The 22,644-nt window shown below is 54.8% G+C and overlaps 1 protein-coding gene across 2 annotated transcripts in view; it reads left to right on the top strand.

Moving 5' to 3' along the window:
* The window catches only part of CD247 (CD247 molecule), a gene marked incomplete at both ends in the record, with an annotated part of 56,795 nt that overhangs the window by 29,403 nt on the left and 4,748 nt on the right, over positions 1–22,644 (top strand). The window lies entirely within an intron of this gene.

The following is a 22,644-nucleotide window of genomic DNA, read 5'->3' on the forward strand; positions in this document are numbered from 1 at the left end:
GACGGCCTTCTTGTTGCCTTAAAGATTTACCTAACTCTGCATGAGAGAACAAGCTGTAGCCTGGCCTCCCCATCACAGAAGTTCCCCAAGAATGTGCAGTAAAAGCCAAAATGTGGGAGCCATAAATCAGATGAATTGTTCTTAACTAAAGAGTTTCAAAAGCAAAATTACAAAAGTGCATTCAAATCTTTTTATTGTGTTTGGAATGAGCATGCATATTCATTCTTCTTTAACGCAGGATGGGCTGAAGAGCTAGAAGGCTTAAAGGGCCCTGGTTAAAGGGTCTTCAGAACCATCCCCAAAAGACCTTCCACAGTAGTCCTTTCTCTGGGCTCGAAAGCGTCCACAGCGGGGTTAAGAAGCCCAGCCTAAACCGGTGCTCGAGGCCTGGTGTGGCCTCAACTGGCTGCGCAGGAAGCCAGCTCTGGGCTTTTCACTTTCAAGACCAGGGTGGTTCAGTGTGTGTGTGTGTGTGTGTGTGTGTGTGTGTGTGTGTGTGTGTGTGTCTGTGTTACTGGGGATGGAACCCAGGTGCTTTCTACATCTAGGTTACACTCCCAGACCTATTATATATTTTTTGGGGGGGCGGGTCTGGGATTGGAACCCAGGGGCATTCAACCTCCGAGGTACACCCCCTGCCCTATTTTTTATTCTTTATTTTGAAACCAGGTCTCACTGAGTTGCAGAGGGCCTCACTAAGTAGCTGAGGCTGTTCACGAACCACGATCCTCTGGTCTCAGCCTCCCGAATGCTAGAATTACAAGCGTGCGCCACCACGCCCGGCCCTATTTTATATTTTATTTGGAAACAGGGTCTCACTAAGCTGTTGAGAGCCTCACTAAGTAGCTGAGGTTGGCTTTGAACCTGCACGATCCTCCTGTCTCAGCATCCTAAGCGCAGGGATTACAAGCATGTGCCACCATACCGGTGTGTGTGTGTGTGTGTGTGTGTGTGTGTGTGTGTGTGTGTGTGTTTGTATGTTACTGGGGATGGAACCCAGGGGCATTCTACCACTGAGCTACACCCTCAGCTCTATGTTTTATTTTTTATTTTGAAACAGGGTCTCACTGAGTTGCAAAGAGCCTCACTAAGTATCTGAGACTGGCCGTGGACTGCGATCCTCCAGTCTCAGCCTCCCAAATACTGGGATTACAAGCGCGTGCCACCGCACTGGCTCCTCAACTCTCCGTGTAGCTAAATGAACTTTATTCATTCATATCCTTCCTCTCTCTCTCTCTCTCTCTCTCTCTCTCTCTCTCTCTCTCTCTCTCTCTCTCTCTCTCTCTGCCTCCCTCTCCCTCTCTCATGATTGAATCCAGGGGCATTATTCTACCTCTGAGCTACACCCCAACCCTTCTTGTTTTTAATTTTGAAGCACGGTCTCTCACTAGGTTTGAGTGTCTCGCTAAGATGCCGAGGCTGGCCTGCAGCCCTCCTCGGCCTCCCAAGTCCTGTGATTACAGGCATGCGCCGCCACGCCTGGCTCCTTCTCTCTATTTTTAGTGCCTTTCTGAGCCTTTTCCTCTCTGGATCTTCTCCATTTTGCACATGTTGAAGGGTGCTAATCAAATCCTGAATGCTCAGAGAAGAGCGAGGGACCAGTGTCCCCCACTCTAGACGGGCTGTGTCTAACCGTAGGGCCGCCCCCGCGAACACCCTTCACTGGCCGTCTGTGTCCTGGGCCAGCTCTGGGGCCTGGAGGATGTGCTCGTCCCGCTGAGTCCCTGCGGCCTGCTGGCTCTGCTTCTGGATTTTGAGCACCCAGCACCCAGCTAGATGTTTTGGTTTGGGGCATGGAGGCGAGAGAGGGGTAGAAAGATGCTTTGCAGTCAAGCAGCCCACCCAAGGGAGAAAGACAGGCCCCCAGCCAGGCAGGAGAGAGGCACCCCGCTCTGCCGGGGAGCTCTGTGCACCTGGATGGGCGAGGTGGACCGATGGGAGGAAGTCACCAGGAGGTGCCTCAGCCGTCCAGGCGTGGTGAGCAGGGGTCCGTGGGTCCCCAGGGAGCGGACGTGGCTGGGTGGAAAAGCTGGGTGCAGCCCACAGAGACGGAAAATGAGTGACCAGACCACAGGCCCCAGCGTGCAAAACCAAACCTCACTCCTGGGTGGTTTGTGAGCAGGGGCTGCATGGCCCCAAGCCGCCGCTTTGGGGATGGGTGGAAGTGTCGCCTTGGGCCATTGTGCCGTCCTGTGGTCACACCCACGCTGTGGGAACCACGCCAGCAGGTCAGCGGGGCCTTTGTGCAGCTCGAGACTGGCCTTTTAATTTCATTTTAGTGTTCAATTTTAGCTAGCCCTCCCCACCCCTATTTTCAAAGTAATGGACATGTAATCTGGGAAATTCCAAAAGGAAAGAAAATAATACACAATCAAACCAACCCGATTCTTCATCGTCTCCTCAGGGTAACCGCTGTTGCCAGGGTCCCCCGCTTCCTGCCAGCCTTTACGTTTTTATATCAGCTTCTTTCCTTGGTTGGAATTAAACAGTAGAAATAACCCAACCATCCATTAGCCATATGGGCTTGAGTATTTTTAGTGACAGAGGAGTTCAAACTCTTTTAGTAACTAGGATCTCACTCCATTTTTAGGTATGTTTGCCTTTTAAAAATAGAGATCTCATTAGAAGTGATTTCCCGTTTATTAAGTAACATAAGCTTAGCTAGAAAATATGCAATATTTGAAAATTGTAAAAATTTATATCACTCACAATCCTTTTGTCTAGAAATCACCATTTTGATACGTTGGAATATTTTTTCTAATGTTTTTCCAAAATAATGCACATTTTATTTTATTTTATTTTATTTTTTTGGTGGTACTGGGGTTCCTGGAAGCCCTCCTACCTCCGGGCTACACTCCCAGACCTATTTTTATATTTTTATTTGGAAACAGGGTCTCCTAAGCCAGCGCGCGCGGCTGGCTTCGAACCTGCGCGATCCTCCTGTCTCCGCCTCCCAAGCGCGGGGATGACAAGCGTGCGCCACCACGCCCGGCCAAAATAATGCACATTTTAAAAACATTTGAAATAGCCAGGCATGGTGGTGCTTACAGTCCCACCTTCCAGGGAGGCAGAGGCAGGAGAATCACTTGATCCCAGGAGTTCGAGGCTAGCCTAGGCAAGAGAGAGGTGCACAGTTTCAATACTAAATAAAAACTAATAATAAAACGCAGATCAAAATCATACCATATGCAATTTGGATCTTGCTGTTTTCTTTTGCCATCATAGAAGTTTTCCTACAGCTGTGAATATCACGGTAACCCAACACTGCCTAAGTGCTTAGCGTGAACTGGGCGTTCACAGCAGCTCAGCTCAGAAATGTGAGCTCACCTCCTCGTCCCCTAACGAGCTAAGACGGTGGGACTTAAGGCCGGGCTTCTGACCAGAGCCTGCTGGCCGGTCCATCCAGCTTCCAACCCTTTTTTTTTTTTTTTTTGAGGGTCTGGGGATGGAACCCAGGGGCACTCTACCTCCGAGCTACATCCCCAGCCCCATTTTTTATTCTTTATTTTGAAACAAGGTCTCACTGAGTTGCACAGGGCCTCACTAAGGAGCTGAGGCTGTCTGCGAACCGCGATCCTCCTGGTGCAGCCTCCTGAATGCTGGGATTACAGGCGTGCGCCTCCACGCCCGACTGGAGTCTGCCTTTTAGATATGAAAGCACCTTTGAGGTGTCAAGTCTCTCCAGGCGTAAGGTCCTGGTGTCTGCTGCTCTCTGGGCTCCGGCTGGGCTAGACCCCGGAGCATGTAGCCGGGGGTTTGACTTTTCCCATGGGGGCTGAGCTGCCCTGAACAGAGCGCTTTGTCCTGCCCCCTCATCCCCTGGCTCCAGGCTCAGGGCTCAGCCAGCCTGACTCTGGGTCCCTGCCCGCTCCTGCAGAGCAGCCATGAGAAATGAAGGGGTTCCAGTGGCCTCGGTGTGGCAGGGCTGAGAACTTCTGTGCCATACTGGTGGGAACCAGAAGGCCATGCCTGGCCTGCCTGGCCTGAGGGGTGGGGGCCAGCAGCTCTCCAGCCTCCCACCCGGTCCTGCCCACCTGAGGCTGACACCCAGCAAACTGCCCGGGTCACCGGGTCACGTAGTCCCGGGCGTCCTCCCCTTCCCTGTCGGCTGCTTTACTGCCCCGGTTTCCTCTCCGGGTCCTGATGGAGGAGGGCAGGAGTCTGGTGAACAGTTTCACACGACGGCATCATGGGTGTGCACCCCAGTTGGCGCTCAGAGCTAAGGTTGACCCCTCTCGGGGAGATTTCTGTTTGGACAGAGACCTTTGGAGACCAGATACCTCCATCCAAAAATGCTTTCACTTGCTTGTAATCCCAGTACTTGGGAGGCTGAGAAAGGAGGATCTTATTTTCATTTATTTTCTAGAATATTCCTATAGAGAGAACCTTCCCCTCATCGACCCACTGTGGTTGCCCTAATGAACGCTCGGGATAGACTCTGTTTCTTCCTTTCATTTGCCACCTCTTGTCGCTTCTGAAATGAGATGACACCGTGGCTTGATTTGAGATGATGCAGGGAGAGGAACGCGCAGGTGGGGAGGGCCAGGACCGGCCACAAGCTGACTGTTGCTGCTGCCAAGCACAGGTGCACAGAGCTTCATGACATCGTCCCACTTTCGTGCATGTTATAATAAAAGAGATTTTCCCATCAAAATTTAGACAAAGATTTGTCTTCCCAGCATCCCTCAAGGCGCGGCTCTAGGGCCGTGCTGGGCGCCGGGACTCGGCCTGCTGGTAGATGGTGTTCTTTGTCTTGTCACCACGGAGCTGTTCTGCCCGGGGCCTGGGAGCCTCCAGGGCTGGCTGGGCACTTCCTAGCGCAGCCCAGCCGTCTGGAGAGCGGCCATGCTTTCAGTGTGGCCAGCACATCCCCACCTGAACTCGGGCGGGGCCGGAGCTTCACGGGTCTTTCTCTCAGGGCCTTTTGGAGGCCCGATTCTCCACATCCCTACCGCTAGACTCTGGCCAGAAGCAGCTTTTCCTCCCCACACACCAGCCCGCCCCGCCCCCACCGAGCAGGTGGCTCAGAATGCGTTGGGCTGCTGGTGGGTGGGTGGGCGGCTGGGTGGAGGGAAGGAGATTAAAATCTGACTTTAGAGGCTCCTCAGCAGCTTGCTTGAGAGCGGCTCCCCCTCCCCAGCCCCAGCCCCCTCCACCCTCCACCCAGTGCGGGGAGAGGGGAAGGAGGGCAGAGAACATTCATATCTTCACCTGTCTACCATTACGTACATTTATCTTGAGAATTAAATCAGAGAGAAACATTTGTGGGGTGGTAGCAGGGTACCTCCGGCTCACACGGCTTTATCTAATCTGCTGGGTGGGGAGCTGCATGGAGCAGGAAGAAACCTCCAGAAACAAGCGTGGGACGCAAAGACGGCACACAAGGCCAAAGGGGGACCGCCTTTAGAGGTGCAAAGGGCTAGCCCCTGGCAGAGCTAGGTAACCGTGGGTTCTGTGCTGAGGGGCCGCAGGCAGGGAGGCCCCTCACGGCGGAGCCTGCTGTGCCTGGGAGCTCTGTTCAGGAAGGATCAGGAAGGGGGTTCTCCTGCTGGCTAGGCGCTCACCATCCTCACACAGAAAGGTGGCTGCAGGCTCGGGAGGCAGCAGTTGGAGGCCATCCTGGGTATCCTAGTGAGACCTGTCTCTAAATTTAAAAAAGGGCTGGGGGTGTAGCTCAGTGGTAGAGGACAACTGGGTTCAATCCCTAATACCACACACATGCACACACACACACATGCACACACACACACGCACGCACACACAGAAAAATGAAAAAGGTGGCCCTTGGTGTGGGAGAGCACATGGACGTGCAACGTGGCCGGGCAGAGCGGGCCGGACCTCAGGGACAGAGAGCGGCGCCGGCGCCCCACGACCAGCAGGCGCCCGCTCCTCAGCGTGCGAACCGCGATGCAGGTCACCGAGCAAACAGCACTGCCGGTGTGTGCGTGAGGTGAGGGGGCCTGGACAGACTGGACACAGCCGGCTCCCTCCAGGGCACACACACACACACGCACACGCACGCACACTACAGTGGCGCTCAACATCTCCAGCAGTGACGGCCACAGAGACCACAGCAGTGGCCCCGTAAGCTGGCCTTCCCGGCGGTGCGGGGCCGCCTTCTTACGGTGTGTCCACTCTGTGATGTCCACGGGGCTGAGATCATGTAAGCCTGCGTCTCTCAGCACCAACCCCCCCTAAGCGTTAAGCAGCGCACGCCTGTGTGTGCACAGCCTGGTGGCATTCTACCTCCGAGCTACACCCCCAGCCCTGTTTTATTTATTTATTTTTAATTTGAAATCAGGTCTTGCTAAGTTGCGGAGGGTCTTGCTACGTGCTGGCGCTGGCCTCAAACCTGCAATCTTCGGGTTCAGCCGCCCCAGTGCTGGGCTCAGCGGCGCGTTCCCCCGCGCGCCTGGCAGGACCCGGTTTCAAAGGCAGCGAACCCCAGGACGTGGGCGCATCCTGCCGACCCGCCGCAGCGCTGGCGCCGCCCCACCGCGAAGTCCAGCTCTCGCCCCTTCATGTTGCCGCGCCGAGGTGGAGGGCACTGTTTTGTAGGATTTGTGCTCCTCATGCGCACACACTGTGGTGTGTGTACACAGTACACTCTGCGGCAGGCAGAATCCTGACAACCTGAGCGACTGCCCAACACACTCCGTAATTTTGTTTGTCGGTAATTTTTCCAGAACATCATTGAAAATGGCACCCTAAAATATAGGCGGATGGATATTCCATTTCAAAATGAGGGAAGACTTTCCAAGCATATGAGAAAAAGCAAGCATGACTATTTATATTTCAATTTTTAGTTGGGTGTGTTGGTGCCCAACACAGTACCTGGGATGCTGAGACAGGAGGATTGCGGGGTCGTGTCCAGCCTCAGTAACTTAGCCAGACCCTGTTTCAAAATAAAAAAAATCAAAGCCGGGCGTGGTGGCGCACGCTTGTAATCCCAGCATTCGGGAGGCTGAGAGCGGAGGGTGGAGGCTCAGCTGCAGCTGCCTCAGCTAGTGAGGCCCTTCACAACTCAGTGAGACCCGGTTTCAAATTATCAAAAGAGAAGACTACAAAATAAAGCTGGGGGTGCAGCTCAGAGGTACAGTGCCCCTGGGTTCCATCCTCAGTAGCAAAAAAATAAAAATAATGAGAGATAAATGCCCACAGTCGAGGATTTTGATTGCAGTGCTATAATAACCTATTCCTAACAGTATATAAGTAACATATAAACAATACCTCAAGGTAGCAAAAATAAGCAGATGAATATGCAACCCTATCTTTAAAAAATACATTAAATAAACTTTGGAAGAAGCCCGTGTAGTGGTGCACTCTATAATCCCAGTATTGGGGAGGCTGAGACAAGAGGATTGCAGGTTTGAGGCCAGCCTCATTAACTTGGTGAGACCCTGTTTCAAAATAAAAGGGCTGAGGGAATAGCTTAGAGGTAGAATGCCCCTGGGTTCAAGCCCCAGTACCAAATAAATAAATAAATTAAACAAACATTGGAAAATATAGCAAAATGTTAACAGCAAAATTCTGTTCAGGTGGTGGGATTGTAGATAATTTTTATTTCCTTGTTTATGATTTCCTGTGTTGTCCATGTTTTCTACAATCAATATTTTTATTCCTGTAATCATAAAAGTCATATAGAAAATAAAAAATATTTCTCTCAGTTTCGAATGGAAAAATCAGTGTTCCTGATGTAACTCAGTGGCCCCAGAAGGTGCAGTCAAGGCGGGCACCATCGGAAAGACTGCCAGAGACAGACAAAGCTGGTTGTCCCTGTCGTGTAGATGCTGGGAGAGCTGGGGGTGCAGGCATAAACGCCCAGCTCAGCAGTGGGGGGAGTACCGTAGAGCCCGGAGAGTGAGTGGAGATTGCAATTGAGACAGGAGGCTCCCGTCTCAGCCTCCCAGCTGCTGGGATTACAGACCTGTGCCATTGTGCCCAGCTTTGCCAAACCTTAAAAAAAATACAATATATATTACAAAACCAGATCAGAACTTTTCAGTTATAGGAGCTCCTGTTCGGGGTTATCAGCTTCTTGTCTGCACTTGGGGAGCCAGCCTCCTGCCCCAAGCAGTGGCCAGCGGAGTGGGCACGTGAACGTCTGGCGTCCTGGAGTATTTCTCCGAAAACCTCTGACCATTCGCTGAAACACTCTTCTCTCTTTTCTCCTTTCTGGCTCAAGCCTTGGTTGCCGAGGGGCTGGCTAAGTGGCCAGGGGCTGCGTCTGTCTGGGGTGCCCGCCCTCCCTCTGGAGGGGGCGGCTGGGGGGCAGCCGTGGGGGGAGCTCGAAGCCCGGGCTGCCTCTTCTTGGGAGCGGGTGGAGAGGCCAGCCCTTCCCCAGGCGGGGAGTCGGAGGCCAGCAGGGCTGATCGGGACTCGGCCCCCGCGGGGCTGCCCGGGGCTGGCTTCGGGAGCCTTGGAATTAAGCTGATGGATGGCCTCGCCATGTCCAGGAGAGGAGTTCTGGCTCCATCAGAGGGGCCTGAACTCCAAGAGGGTTGAAAAATGGCCCAATCCTAAGTTATAATGATGTTCGGTATTGATAGGGCATCCTTCACGGATATTAACCTGCCTTTCTCACAGTAGAGAGCAGGCCATTTTATCATTCAGTATTCTTGTATCTCTTTCCCCTGTTACTGAGAGGAGGGCAGCTATCATAGGGATGTTTTCTTGTACTAATTTGGAGGCAATAAATCGTCCTCTTTTTTCCCTCCTCTTTTCTTATTGGATATCATGCAAGGAATTAAAAATGGATCGTGATGGCTAAAAGTGTGTGTACGTGCGTTTATATGCCGGTGCGGGCTTAGCATCTGCATAAATATTTAATTTTTATGGTCTAAGCTTTCTCCCTCAGTTTTCATGAGTGAGAATTTATTAGCTACTGAACCACAGAGCTATTATTATTTGCTTTTGCACCTAAATGATTTAGAAGTCAATTAGGATTGGCTGCGGGGATTGGAGAACTGCGCGTGTAATGCGGTTCCTGCACTTAGATTTGTTACCAAATGTCTGGAATGAGGAACCGTCCACAGAGGGAAATGGCCCGCCGACGTGCCAGGCCCACAGCAAACCGGCCAGACCGTGGCCCAGGTCGCTGGGGTGTGAGCCACAGGGCTGGCTTCATCTGGCTGAGTTAGGGGGTGGGAGAGGCCGAGAGGGGCAAGAGGCAGACAGATGCCCCCAGAACAAGGCAGAGGCCCAGTCCTGTCCAGAAGAACGACCTAAGACGAGGCCGGCCCACGGCCAAGTGCTGCCAGCACCCAGCGCTGCTGGGCCCGAGCTCCGATTGGGGGTTCACAGCCAGCCTCAGCAATTTAGCAAGGCCTTCAGCAACCTAGGGAGACCCCATTTCAAAATGAAAATAAAATGGGGCTGGGGTGTATCTTGGAGGTAGAAGGCCCCTGGGTTCAATCTCTGATACAAAAAAAAAAAAAAAAAAGAGGAGGAGGAGAAGAAGATATGGTAGCCGGGCGTGGTGGCGCACACTTATAATCCCAGCACCTGAGAGGCTTAGATAGGAGGATCACAGGTTCGCGGACAGCCTCAGCTACTTAGTAAGGCCCTCTGCAACTCTGTGAGATTCTGTTTCCAAATAAAGAATAAAAAATGAGGCCAGGGTTGTAGCCCAGAGATAGAATGCCCCTGGGTTCAACCCCTAGCACCACAAAAAAAAAAAAAAAATAGAAGAAAAAAATTTTATTATGGAATACATATCCTTTGAAGGTTCCAAATGGGAGACGGGCATTTTCAGGTGGCAAAGGATAGGGAAGAGCCGGGCGTGGTGGCGCACACTTGTAATCCCAGCATTCGGGAAGTTGAGACAGGAGGATCATGGTTTGTGGACAGCCTCAGCTACTTAGTGAAGCCCTTTGCAATTTTGGGAGACCTTGTTTCAAAATAAAGAATAAAAATAGGACAGGGGGTATAGCTTGGAGGTGGGATGCTGCTGGGTTCCATCCCCAGACGCTAATATATATATATATATGGAAATAAGCTGGTGGTGCACACCTGTAATTCCAGGGATTGGGAGGCTGACTCAGAAGGATCACAGGTTTAAAGCCAACCTCAGCAACTTAGTAAGACCCTGTAACAAAATTAAAAATAAAATAGGGCTGGGGGTGTGGCTATGAAATAGAATGCTACTGGGCTCGATCCCTAGTGAGAGAAAGAGAAGAGAAGAGAAGAGAGAGAGAGAGAGAGAGAGAGAGAGAGAGAGAGAGAGAGGAAGAAGAAGAAGAAGAAGAAGAAGAAGAAGAAGGAGGAGGAGGAGGAGGAGGAGGAGGAGGAGGAGAAGGGAGGAGGAGGGAGGAAGAGGAGGGAGGAGAGGAGGAGAAGGAGGAGGAAGAGGAGAAGGGAGGAGGAGGAGGAGAAGGGAGGAGGAGGAGAAGGAGGAGGAGGAGGGAGGAGGAGGAGGAGAAGAAGGGAGGAGGAGGGAGGAGGACGAGAAGGAGGAGGAGGGAGGAGGAGGAGGGAGGAGGAGGAGGAGGAGGAAGAGAAGGGAGGAGGAGGGAGGAGGACGAGAAGGAGGAGGAGGGAGGAGGAGGAGGAGGGAGGAGGAGGAGGAGGAGGAAGAGAAGGGAGGAGGAGGAGGAGGATGAGAGGGAGGAGGAGGAGAAGGGAGGAGGAGGAGGAGGAGAAGGGAGGAGGAGGAGAAGGAGGAGGAGGGAGGAGGAGGAGGAGGGAGGAGGAGGAAGAGGAGAAGGGAGGAGGAGGAGGAGGAGAGGGGAGGAGGAGGGAGGAGGAGGGAGGAGGAGGAGGGAGGAGGAGGGAGGAGGAGGAGGGAGGAGGAGAAGGAGGAGGAGGAGGGAGGAGGAGGAGGGAGGAGGAGGAGGAGGGAGGAGGAGGAGAAGAAGGAGGGGGAGGAGGAGGAGAAGGGAGGAGGAGGGAGGAGGAAGAGGGAGGAGGAGGAGGGAGGAGGAGGAGGAGGAGGGAGGGAAAGAAAGAGGGAAGGCTCGGGCACATTCTCAGGCCACGACTAAGTTTGTAGGAAGGGGCTCTGACAAGCAGACAATATTAACCTCAGAACCAGCCAGGAGCAAGTGGCAAGTCTCTGTGAACAGGCTTGGAGCCCTAGACGTCGCGGGGCGCGAGCGCGCCACAGCGAGCCTTCATAAGTCCCGGGCCGCGGCGGGCCTGGTCTGGAAGGCGGCAGCCGGGCCCCGGGCCGCCTGGCACGCAAGAGCCGTCGGGTGCTGGCCAGCGGGCGCAGTCACGTCGGACTCACCGGCGCCTTCGCCCTCCCCACTTTGGGGTGGAAAGTGCCATGCGGCACACGCGTACACACACACTCACGTATGAAGTGTGGCACACACACGTGCGCTGACGTCCCTCACGCGCAGGTCTGCACACCTGCGTGTCCCCCTCCCAAGAGACACTGCTGTGAGCTTCCTTTGCCAGCGTTTGGGTGACTCTTAAAATGAAGGGGAGATTGGAGATGCAAACAGACTGGGGGCTATTGTGCAGGTCATTGCGAGCACTGGAACTTCTGGAGTGAAACTGGTCCGAATTCTGTATGCTTACTGTATAATATATATATGGCAGGCATGATGGTGCATAGCTGTAATTTCAGCTCTTGGAAGAAAGGATTGTAGATTTGAGGCCAGCACATGGTGACTTAATAAGACCCTATTTCAAAATAAAAAATCAAAGAGGACCAGGAGTGTATCTCCGAAGCAGAATGCCCTGGCTTCAGGCCTCAGTACTGAGAACGACGTAGGACAATGTAAAGACAGACTTCAGTGTGACCCACAAGCCCGCCTAGCCCCCGGGCTGGTGGAAGATGGGCTAGTGCGTTTGTCCGGAAGGAGGTCAGCTGGCTCTGGCAGGTGGTCAGGGGAGCGTGAGGGCGGCCGCGGTCTCCTCGGCGCCCGATTGGTGGTGATGCGATCGGTGGGCCGCAGACTGCAGCTTCAGCCCAGGCCCCAGGAAGGCCATGAAGTCGGCCTCGGTCTCCACAGCGGGCTGGTGCCGGGATGGATCTGGCGCGCTGTCAGCAGCTGAGCAGGCCCGTGAGGAATCGCTATGCAGCAAACATCACTTAAATTCCCCCTAAAGTTGGAGCTGGTGTCAGAGTCCAAGCAATCCTCGGCAAGGGCTGTAGGAGTGCGAGGCCGAGTGTGTGAGGCCGCCGCGGGCGCTCACGATAGCAGAGGAGCGAGGCAGCCAGTCCATGTCGCCCAGCTGCTCAAAGGACCGCTCTGTGTAGGCAGCGAAGTAGGAGAGGCTGAGGCCGCCATCCACGGCCTCGCACGATGCTGCTGGGATTTCCTGGCCGCCTCCTGCTGCCAGCAATAAGTGATCCCTGAAACGTTCAAAACCAGTCCTCTCCATTGCAGTCACGGAGCTGCGAGGAGCTGGAGGAACTGGAGGGAGGTGCAGGGTGCGAGGTGCGGGGGTGCGGGGGTGCGGAGGTACAGGGGTGCGAGGTGCGGGGGTGCAGGGGTGCGGAGGTACAGGGGGTGCGGGGAGGTGCAGGGTGCGAGGTGCGGGGGTGCGGAGGTGGGAGGTGCGGGGGTGCGAGGTGCAGGGGTGCGAGGTGCGGGGGTGCAGGGGTGCGGAGGTACAGGGGGTGCGGGGAGGTGCGGGGGTGCGAGGTGCAGGGGTGCGAGAACAAGGTGTGAGAGGCGTGTAGTCTGATTTTGGACGGGTCCTTGAAAGAGGAAGAAGGGAGAGGAGGAAAGGGGGAAGGGAGGCAGGAACAGAGGCTCAATAAACAGGGAGACTGCACGGGGGAGGAGGGCAGGAAACTGAAATAGTGGCAGGGAATAGGATGGCGTGAAGAGGGTGGAGGCGCTGCTTCTGCAGAGCACGTGGCAGGAAATACTGCCGTCTCTCGACATCTTTTCCGTGCGGGCCCCACTACTCCCTCCCTTGGCCTTTGTACTTTAATTAGAAATTCTGCCTTTGAATCCCAGCCACTGAAGTGCGTGGCTGCTGCCATGCTCCCAGGGGGTCCAGAGAGGCAGGCGCCAGTCTCTTTGTGCCGTTTCTCTCTCTCACTCTTCTCCCCCAACTTTCTTTTCTTTTTTCCAGAAAACAAGTGGGGGCTGGGAAAGAGAAAACCCGCTGTGGGGAGTCCAGGGTTTGGGAGCCTGCGCAGGCGGGGCCTGAGGACAGTGTCTCACGGCTGGGGACACGTGGGCCATGGCGGGGGCAGCCCAGGTGCTCAAGAGTGGACCTGAATTCGCCCTCCCTGAAGACGCCAGGGCTTCGAGGAGCCCGCGGCGGTGCGGGGAGCTCGGCTCCTGCAGAAGGCCCGCCTGGGAAGTCAGCGAGTGCCCGTGGCTAGCTTCCAGGAGCTTGGCGTGGGCTCGGGGGAGATTGGAGACTTCTCTTTGCACTTATAGATGAGGCTGTGGAAGGCATCTCACAGACAGCTGTTATCGCCCACTGAAAAGACAACGGCTGCCGGCCACGACGGACGGCTCGTCCCGCTGGAGAGCAGCGCACACCACGGGGCTGCCGGCGCCGTCACAGGCGCTCTTGCAGGCGCGGGTCCTCTTAGCTGCTGTCGGCTTTCTAGGGTGTTTTGTTGTGTCGAGTAATGAGAAGGCCATCTCCAGGGCGGCCTGCTTCCAAAGTCAGCAAACAAAACCTTAAAAACAAATCGCGTTTCCTCCTTCACCATTTCTTTGACCATCCTCCTGTAGATGTGAAGGAAATAGGTAACAGAAAAAAGACTTGATTTTTTTTTTTTTTTGGTAAAACTGAGGGTTGAGCCTAGAGGCAACCTACCTCCAAGCTACACTCTCAAACCTTTTTATTTCATTTTATTTTGTTCTGTTTTGAAATAGAACAAAAATTGTCTCACTAGGTTGCTGAGAGCCTCAATAAACTGCGGAGGTTGGTCTCAAACCTGCGATCCTTCTGTCTCAGCCTCCCAAGTGCTGGGATTACAGGTGTGCATACCACACCCAGCTCAAGGATATTTTTTGTTGGTTTTATTTATTTATTATTATTATTTTTTAACCAAAGTTTCTCTATGCTGCCCAGGCTGGTCCCAGTTCCTGCTTCAGTCATGGAAGTAGTTGGGACCAAAGTGTGGTCCACCATGCCAGCTGGAAAAAGAAAACCATGTTAGACAAAGAATCACTGTTTTTTTTTTGTGTGTGTGTGTGTGTGTGTGATACTGGGGGTGGAACTCAGGGACTTTTCTACCTCTGGGTTATACTCCCAGAGCTATTTTATACTTTATTTTTAAACAGTCTCACTAGGTTGCTGAGAGCCTCACTAAGTAGCTGAGGCTGGCTTCGAACCTGTGCGATCCTCCTGTCTCAGCCTCCCAAGCGCGGGGATCACAAGTGTGCGCCACCACACCTGGCTGGTTTTTGTTTTTTGTTTTGTTTTGTTGTGGTTTTTTGCAGTATTGGGGATGGAACCCAGAGTCATTCTACCTCTGAGCTACACACCCAGCCCTATATTTTATTCTTTATTTTTGAAACAGGGTCTCACTGAGTTGCAAAGGGCCTCACTAAGTAGCTGAGGCTGTCCGCAAACTGTGATCCTCCTGTGTCAGCCTTCCAATGCTGGTATTACAAGCGTGTGCCACCACACCCGGCTGGATCACTGGTTTTAATGTAGACAACAGGTTGGAATTGGTCTTATGTAAATAGTTTTAAGAAATGAACTTATATAGATTTCCAAATATCTAACCAGATATTTCAATGAGGGGTGTGTGTGTGTGTGTGTGTGTGTGTGTGTGTGCTTTACTAGGGATTAAATCCCAGGGCATTCTACCTCCAAGCTACAATTTTATTTTTATTTTGAAACAGGGTCTTGCTAGGTTGATGAGAGTCTCACTACTTGCTGGAGCTGTCCTCAAACCTGCGATCCTCCCGTCTCAGCCTCTCAAGTGCTGGGATTACAGGCCTGGGCCACCATGCCCAGCTAGGTCTATTCTTTAGAATCATTAAATTTTCATTTTGCCACACAAAATAATGACTCTTTAACTAATAAATTAGCACGATTCAGTTCCAGTTTCCACTAAACTGGGAATTGAGATAAAGGGGATGCAAGTAGCAAACCTAGATTCTGAATATCCCGGCAGACTAGCTTCACAAAAGTCTTTTATTTTTTGTGAATAAGTGTATGTATGTTGCCCTCTCTCTCCCTTTCTCCTTTCAAAAATAAAAAATAAAGAAAGGAAGAAAAGAAAAGAAGAGAAGAGAAAAGCGATGCTGACTTCAGGCCTGTGCTTCCCAGCGTGAGGGCTCTGGGTGTTTGAAGTGGGGCAGGCGGCGGGATGAGCGCTACTAATTGGCTGCGTCCTGGCGGCTTCATATAAAGGGCAGCCGGGTAATGTGGGCTTCTGCGCTGCCTCCGTCCCTGGCCTGTCTGGGGATTAAGACAGGCTTGCTGGCCTGGGTCGTGGATCCAGTCGCAGACTTTCCTGCGGTTCCCGAATGATTCCTGCTGCAGAGCAGATAGTCGGGCCTCCCAGGCGAGGGCGCAGGAAGCTGCTAGTGGAGGAGGCTGCCGGGACGGAGGGCCCGTGGCTGCCCCCACCCGACGGCCGGCCCCCAGGCGCCCAGGGCGTGGAGTGCTGCGGCCTCTGGCTGTGGAGGATCCAGAGCAGAAGTGGGGCTGGGAGGAGGTCAGAGGAAAGTGGGGCAGCCGTGGAGGCTGGATGGCTGGAGGCTCAGCCTGGCCTCCTTTGGCCAGTCCATTCTCTCCAGTCACACAGAGCCCGGGCGTGGGGGTGGCCAGGAGCCCTCCCAGGGTCCTTCTGCGGGCCGGCAGCTCCGAGTGCAGCCTCAGTCCGGGGTGTGGCACCCAGGAAAGCCAGCTGAGCCCCTGCAGACCTCCCACAGCGCTGGGCCTGCCACGGCCACGCGGAGACTCATCTGCATGGCTGCCGCCCGGCCGGCACACAAAGCCCGTGGTGCTGGGGTCACAGCCGTGCCCCAGGGAGGCTGCCCAGGACCCCAGAGCAGCCTCTGGCTCCAGCTGGCTCCTCGTCCTCAGCGGGAAAGGAAGTGGAGCCCAAGTGGGGGCAGACAGAGGTGTGCGGAGGGCCTGGGGCCCTCAGGGTGGGCTTGACCATGGAGGTGCCAGCCGAGGCTCACACTGCCACCCCCAGCTTCTGCCTGGGGCTTCCCTTACTCCTTGCACTGGTCAGAACCAGCCTTCAACTCGAGTCTACCTGTCGTGTTTGTGTGTGTGTGTGTGTGTGTGTGTGTGTGTGTGTGTGTGTGTGTGTGATGTAGAACACTCCATCTAGTCAATGACCTAAAAAGCGCAGCTGAGAAGCTGGGGCAGCGGTGGGGGTTAGCTGGAGAGAGGCCAATACAAGGTTTAAAATGTACTTTGATCTGGTCAGGGTGGTGCACCCCTGTCATCCTGGCACTTGGGAGGCTGAGACAGGAGGATCTCGGGTTGGAGGCCAGCCTCAGCAACTTAGCAGGACTCTGTTTCAAAATAAAAAGGGCTGGGTGTGGCTTTGAGGCAGAACACCCCTAGGTTCAATCCCTAGTACCACCAAAGGGGAAAAAAAAAGCTTTGAGCCAGGTGTGGTGGCGCACGCTTGTAATCCCAGCATTTGGGAGGCTGAGGTGGGGGATCACGGTTCGCAGACAGCCTCAGCTACTTAGTGAGGCCCTCTGCAACTCAGTGAGACTGTTTTAAAATAAAGAATAAAAAATAGGACAGAAAGTGTCGCTCGGAGGTAGAATGCCCCTGGGCTCCATCCCCAGTGTTACAGAAAAAAAGACTGATTTGTTCTTATTGCAAAATTACATAGTCTTAGATGCTGAAGGATTTGGAAATAAAGGAAGGTCCAAAGGAAACTTAAATCACCCAAATTTTACAGAGCAGAGGCAAACCCGCGTGAATGCCTGGCGCCTCTCTTCAGCCCCGTTCCCACAGGGATTCCAGTCTCTCTCGCAGGCTGCACGTAGAATCTAGATTCAGAATCAGACAGAAAGCACCCTGCGGTGCTGCAGGTGCTGCCGCCGCCATCCCGCCATCCCGCCATCCTGGTGGTCCAAGGGAGCTGCCCGAGGACCTCAACATGCAGAGGGCAGGGGGGGCTCCCGGCTGGCGGAGCGCAGTGGGGGCGGCAGCACTCCACGCCCGGCCGCCCACGTCCCTCCCACGGGCAGGTGCAGGCGGTGGCTTCGGGGCCTTTGATGTGCGCAGTCACCGGTGGCGGTGGCTGCCGCGTGGGCCGGCGCCCAGGGTTGCCAAACTGATAAACACACCTCCAGGAAAGGCTGAGGGCTGTGGACGCCCAGAGCCGCTGCAGGGAGCCCGGCTCTCCGTGTCCCTGCGCCTCCTGGAGGACGACCCAAGGCTGGTCCTCCCTCCCGGGATCTCCAGCTGCTTGCAGTGAACCCCAGTCTATTCCCTTAGACATCAGAAGGATGCTGGGGGTGAAGGGGAGGGAGAGAGACTCCTGCCACAGCAGGGCGTGGTTCTGCGTCAGCGCAGGGCAGAACAGACCCCACCAGCCACCCTGCTGGACCCCCCACCACGCCACCACCCAGGCCCTGCCAGGCCCGGCCATGTGGGGGACCGCAGGGAAGGCCCTGGGCTTGGATTCCTGACACTCCGTGATGTCTGCTCCTTAAGAAAGCATAAGTAGCTGGGCATGGTGTCGCATACTTGTAATCCCAGTACTGGGAGGACTGAGACAGGAGGGTTAAAGGTTTGCAGCCAGCCTCAGCTAATTAGTGAGAGCCTGTTTCAAAATAAAAGTAAAATAGGGCTGGGTGGGGGTGTAGCTCAGAGGTAGAATGCCCTTGAGTTCAATCCCAAGTAAATAAATATCAAACAAAATCATGAGTCGCCAGTCACAGTGTGACGACTATAAACCCAGGAGGGTCTCAAGTTTGAGGCTAGCCAGGGCAACTTAGCTAGGGGCTAGCGATGTGTCTCAGTGGCAGAGGGCCCTGGGTTCAATCCCCAGTACTACCAAAAAGAAAATAAGTAGTTCTGATGACAATCTTGGTCGCTGGATCGCTGAGCAGGACACAGCTGGACGCGCCACAGGGAGGAAATGATTTCAAGAAGGGCCCAGGAGGTCCCAGGGAGAGACAGAGGGGACCTCGCCGCACTGTCCTTGGCTTATGTGATGAAACAGGACTCTGAGCGTGCCCGTCACAGCCAGAGTTTGACTTAGGAAGCCAGAGAACGCAAGCCGCCCGTGGGGGAGACGCCCTTTAGGGCGCACAGCTTTGCTCCTCCCGCCCGCCGTCCCTCTGTCGCTCTCTTCCTTCCTTCCTCTTTTTCTTTTATCTCTTCCTCTCTCTCTCTTTTCTTTTTGGAATCTGGAGATGCTCTATTTTCGAGCTACATGCCCAGCCATTTTTATTTTGAAACAGCATCTCAGCCAGTTGCTGAGGCTGGCAGCTGCTGGGCTCTGTGGTCCTCCTGGGATTACGGCGCTCCTCATTAAGGAAGCCTGGTGGGGTGGTTGTAGGAAGACATGGGGACAGCGGTCTGAGACCGCAAGGCGGTTTCTGGCCATCTGGCCCTCTTCCGGGCCCTGATGTGGTCTCCGGCGTCTGACCAGGGGTCTCTCTATGCTTAAGCTTCTCACTGCTGGGCTAGTTACGGTGCTCAAGGCAATTGCATGAGTAATTTCTAGTATGGCGCCCTCTGGCGCCTCGCCGTGGCCTCTGCCGTCCGGTGGGCACTGCTCCTGCTGTAACTATTCATTAGTGGGATAATGATGGTGCTCACGGTAGTTATCCTACGCGAATGAGGAGAAATGAATAAAGAAGGGAATGAAGAAAGGTCTGCAAATTTCCCAGAAGTTTGGGAGCAGCGGGCCTGGAGAGTGAAGGCGCGGGCGCCTCCGCGCGGCACTTCCACGTTAAAGTCGTGTCTTCTTCCTCCTTTCTTTAGGTCTCCTTTCTATGTGTTTCTTTTCTTTCTTCTATTCCACCTCACAAGGAGCTGTAGAAATTACTCTATTAAAACCCTTGATTTGAGCCAGGTGTAGAGGTGCGCGCTTGTAATCCCAGCACTTGGGAGGCTGAGACTGGAGGATCGCAGGTTCACAACCAGCCTTGGCTACTTAGTGAGGCCCTGTTTCCAAGTAAAGAATAAAAAATAGGGCTGGGGGTAGAGCTGAGGGGTAGAATGCCCCGGGTCCCATCCCCAGCACTGCAAAAAAAAAAAAAAAAAAAAAAAAAAAGCACCCTGTCTGGAGTCACAATTCACTTATTTGACAATCACTCAGTCCCTCAAGCACTCGAGCAGTTACACATTACTGAGTTCGGGTGATGCCCAAAGCTTGGCCTCCACCTGCTAGAGACCAGCGCGTGCCTGGAAGCAACCTGCAGTCTCGACAGAGAGAGGCGGTGGGCTCGGGAGAAACCAAGCGCTCTCCCTTGAACACTGAGGACGCAGCTGTGGCGCTGCGCTCCCTGGGAAGGAGGCCGAGCCAGACCAGGAAGGCTTTCTGGGGAAAGGGAAGGGAGGCGGGCGGAGGTTTCAGCGCTGTGGAGGGCTGCTCCTGGGCTCCACGCTCCCAGAGCTGGGGGCTGCCCCTCTGCGCCCCGCGGCATGAGCAGCCCTGCAGTGGCTTGGCAACCGGTAGGCGCCCCGAGCTGCTCTGGGCAGTTGAGGGTCTCAGTGGGTTGCCGGGCCCTGTGGAATGAGGGGAGGCCTCCGGCTTTTTGTCTGCAGGTAATGATGCGATGGACATTTCTGTATGTCTGTCTCCGTAGATGGGAGAGTTTATCTGTAGGATAAATTAAGCCCTCAGGAGATGGCCCAATCCTGCCTGGAATGTCGGCACAGGTGGCTCTGGAGTTCCTTTTCCACAGTGCAGGCGGGGGCAGTGTGGGGACCGTGTGCCGCGTAGGAGCAGCAAGGCCTGGGCCGCCGTGGGGCCTCAGCAGTCAGGTCACCCTCCAGAGCTCTGGGCTCTTTATCTGCAAAGCAGAGCAACGAAGAGCTGCCCACGGTTCCTCACCGAGTCATGATCCGATGGGGTAAAGGCCTCCAAGCCTCCTCCAAGCCCAGGGAGCAGCCACTGGCCAAAATGAGCCAGGGTGTGCGCCAACCAGCCACTCAGGAGGCCGAGGCGGGAGGATCGCACAAGCAAGGCCAGCCTGGACAACTTAGGGAGGCCCTGTCTCAAAGTAGAAAGGGCTGGGGATGAAGCTGGGTGGTAGGGCCCCTGTGCCAGCGCCCAATACTGGGGAAATGAGGCAAGAGTGAGTCTCTGGGAGAGTCTCTGGGAGAATGCCTTTGTGTTCTTTCTATGTGTGTATATTGCTAAATATATATCCGTCCATCTCACAGGGAACAGTGCAGGCTTATTAGGCAACCATTAAAAGGATCACCAGTGAAACTGAATTAACATAAAATATGAGGGGTGGATATACAAATGACCACAAGCTGGCACCGGCAGCTCACGCTTGGAATCCCAGTGCTTGGGAGGGTGAGACAGGAGGATCGCAGGTTCAAGGCCAGCCTCTTGTAACAGAGGGCTGGGGCATAGCTCAAAAGCCCCTGAATTCAATCACCTGTGCCAAAAATAACTAAAACAACATGAAATATTAAATTATGATGTCATACTAAACAAAAAAGTTTTCAGGACAAAATATTTCATATGCACTGATTATGCTTGATAAGTGGCAGACACCGGGGAGGCCCTGCCGCCTATCAGCAGTGGCTGTGTTGAACGGGAGTCATAGCGTTAATATTTCCTTTTCTGTTTTTTGTTTGTTTGTGTTTTGCGGGTCTAGGGATGGAACCCAGGGGTGTTCAACCTCCGAGCTATACCCGCTGCCCTATTTTTTATTCTTTATTTTGAAACAGGGTCTCACTGAGTTGCAGAGGGCCTCACTAAGTAGCTGAGGCTGTCCGCGAACCTCGATCCTCCGGTCTCAGCCTCCTGAATGCTAGGATTACAAGCGTGCGTCACCATGCCTGGCACTTTTTCCGTTTTTTTATGAGTCGGTCTACTTAAAAATAAAAAGAATGACCACAGAAATAAAAAGTACGACACTAACCATAACAACCTTGATGGAAATAAAAACTTAAGAAGTGTTTGTGCACACTCCTGACGCCCCCAGGACACCGCCGGCCCCTTTGCCCCTCCCGTCTCGGGCTCGTTGTCCAGGAGAGTATCCTGGTCTGAAAGTGGCTGTGACCAGATGGCCATCTTCACAGTCAAACATCAGCATGGGAGTCCAGGCCCGGGAGGGACTGTGGGCATTAGGTGGAGACAGCCGTGGCCTGGCGAGGCCCTGCAGAGCCGCAGGTGGGAGCAGGTGTCTGCAGGTGGCTGGCCTCCCTCCTTACCCCAGGACCAGCAGGATGGCACACCTGTACCCCGTGCATGCCGCGGTGAAATGAGGACGCAGCTGCTAGCTGCAGTGCTCCTGGCCCGGACGGCGGTGCTAGGCCTGAAAGCCGTTCTGGCGGGCACTTTGTGGGCATCGCAGCGTAGGGTCACGGGACCAGCTCGCACCTGAGCCTGATCTTCACAGGTGTGGGCAGAGCCGCCACGGCAGGCCGGAACAGGAAGCAGCCCCAGCAGTGAGGGCGCAGGGGGATGGGAGGGCAGCGCAGTGTGCACTTGGGGCTGGTCAGGCAGAGCCCTGGGCAGCTGTGCCAGGGGCCGGGCTGCCGAGTCACCTGCTCCATGGCTCAGGGGGAGCCAGAAGGTCTCTTGCATGGAAGGGTAGGCAGGGCATGGGTTGGGGGTACTGCCGCCCAGACGGGGCGTAGCACTCCGTCTGCCGTGGGTCTCACTGCCGTGGCTCTCCCCTGTAGCTCTGGGTGCTGCTTGTGCTGGGCTGTTAGGAGGAGGTGACGTTGTCAGTGCAAATGGTGGACACAGGCAGAGTAGACGGGGCAGCGTGCCCACTTCCTCCGTGTAACAGGAGAGGCAGGAAGGGTAAACAGTCCCTCTGCCAGGCAGACCCTGGGGCCACCAGAGGGCGCCCGACCCAGGGCTCAGGCTGTGACAGCGAGCGGGCAGAGCCCTGCATGCAGGTGGCGCACACCTGTTGCAGGGGTGTGCGCCTGCCAGGCTGCGACCTCTCAGACAAACGCCTCCTGACCTCGCAGCACATCTGCCGCCCTCCCTCAAGTCAACGCGGCTGCGGCCCACAGCTCTGCCATGGGTCGGGAGAGCTGAGCAGGGCTCGCAGTGCAGGGTGTGGAGGAGGAAGGGTCGGGAAGCTGTGTCGCACACGCTGGGCCTCTAGCCAGGAGGGGAGGGCGTCCTGGAGGAGCCTGTGTTGCCACCAGGCCTTTTGGTGCCTGGGGAGGGGCTCCAACTCCAGAGCCGACACCAGGGTGCGGAGAGCTGGCCGCAGGGAGGGCCCAGCTGGCCCGTGGTGACTGATGGCTGGGCAGAGAAGTCTCTGAGCCCCACTTCCCAGCCCAGAACCTCTCTTTCCTTGCGGAGGCCTTGGGAACGCCACACCCACGCCATCGCACCTGGGCATCTACCCCAGTCCATGGCTCCCTCCTGGGGGTCCTGTCCTGCGCAGGCTGGTGCATGGTGGGCAGGTACACCTTCTGCCCCATGGCGTCACACCCGCCTCTGGGCAGGCTGGTCTCCAGCAGCTGGCTGAGGCAGGGGGCGGGCTGTGGTGGGGCTGGGAGCTGGGAGTGGGTCTAACGTCCTGCCATGACTCCTGGGCCACCCAGGCCCGGCTGACCAGCCCCTCTCGT

This window comes from Muscardinus avellanarius (genome assembly GCF_963383645.1).
Source record: "Muscardinus avellanarius genome assembly, chromosome: 7".
Lineage (NCBI taxonomy): Eukaryota > Metazoa > Chordata > Mammalia > Rodentia > Gliridae > Muscardinus > Muscardinus avellanarius.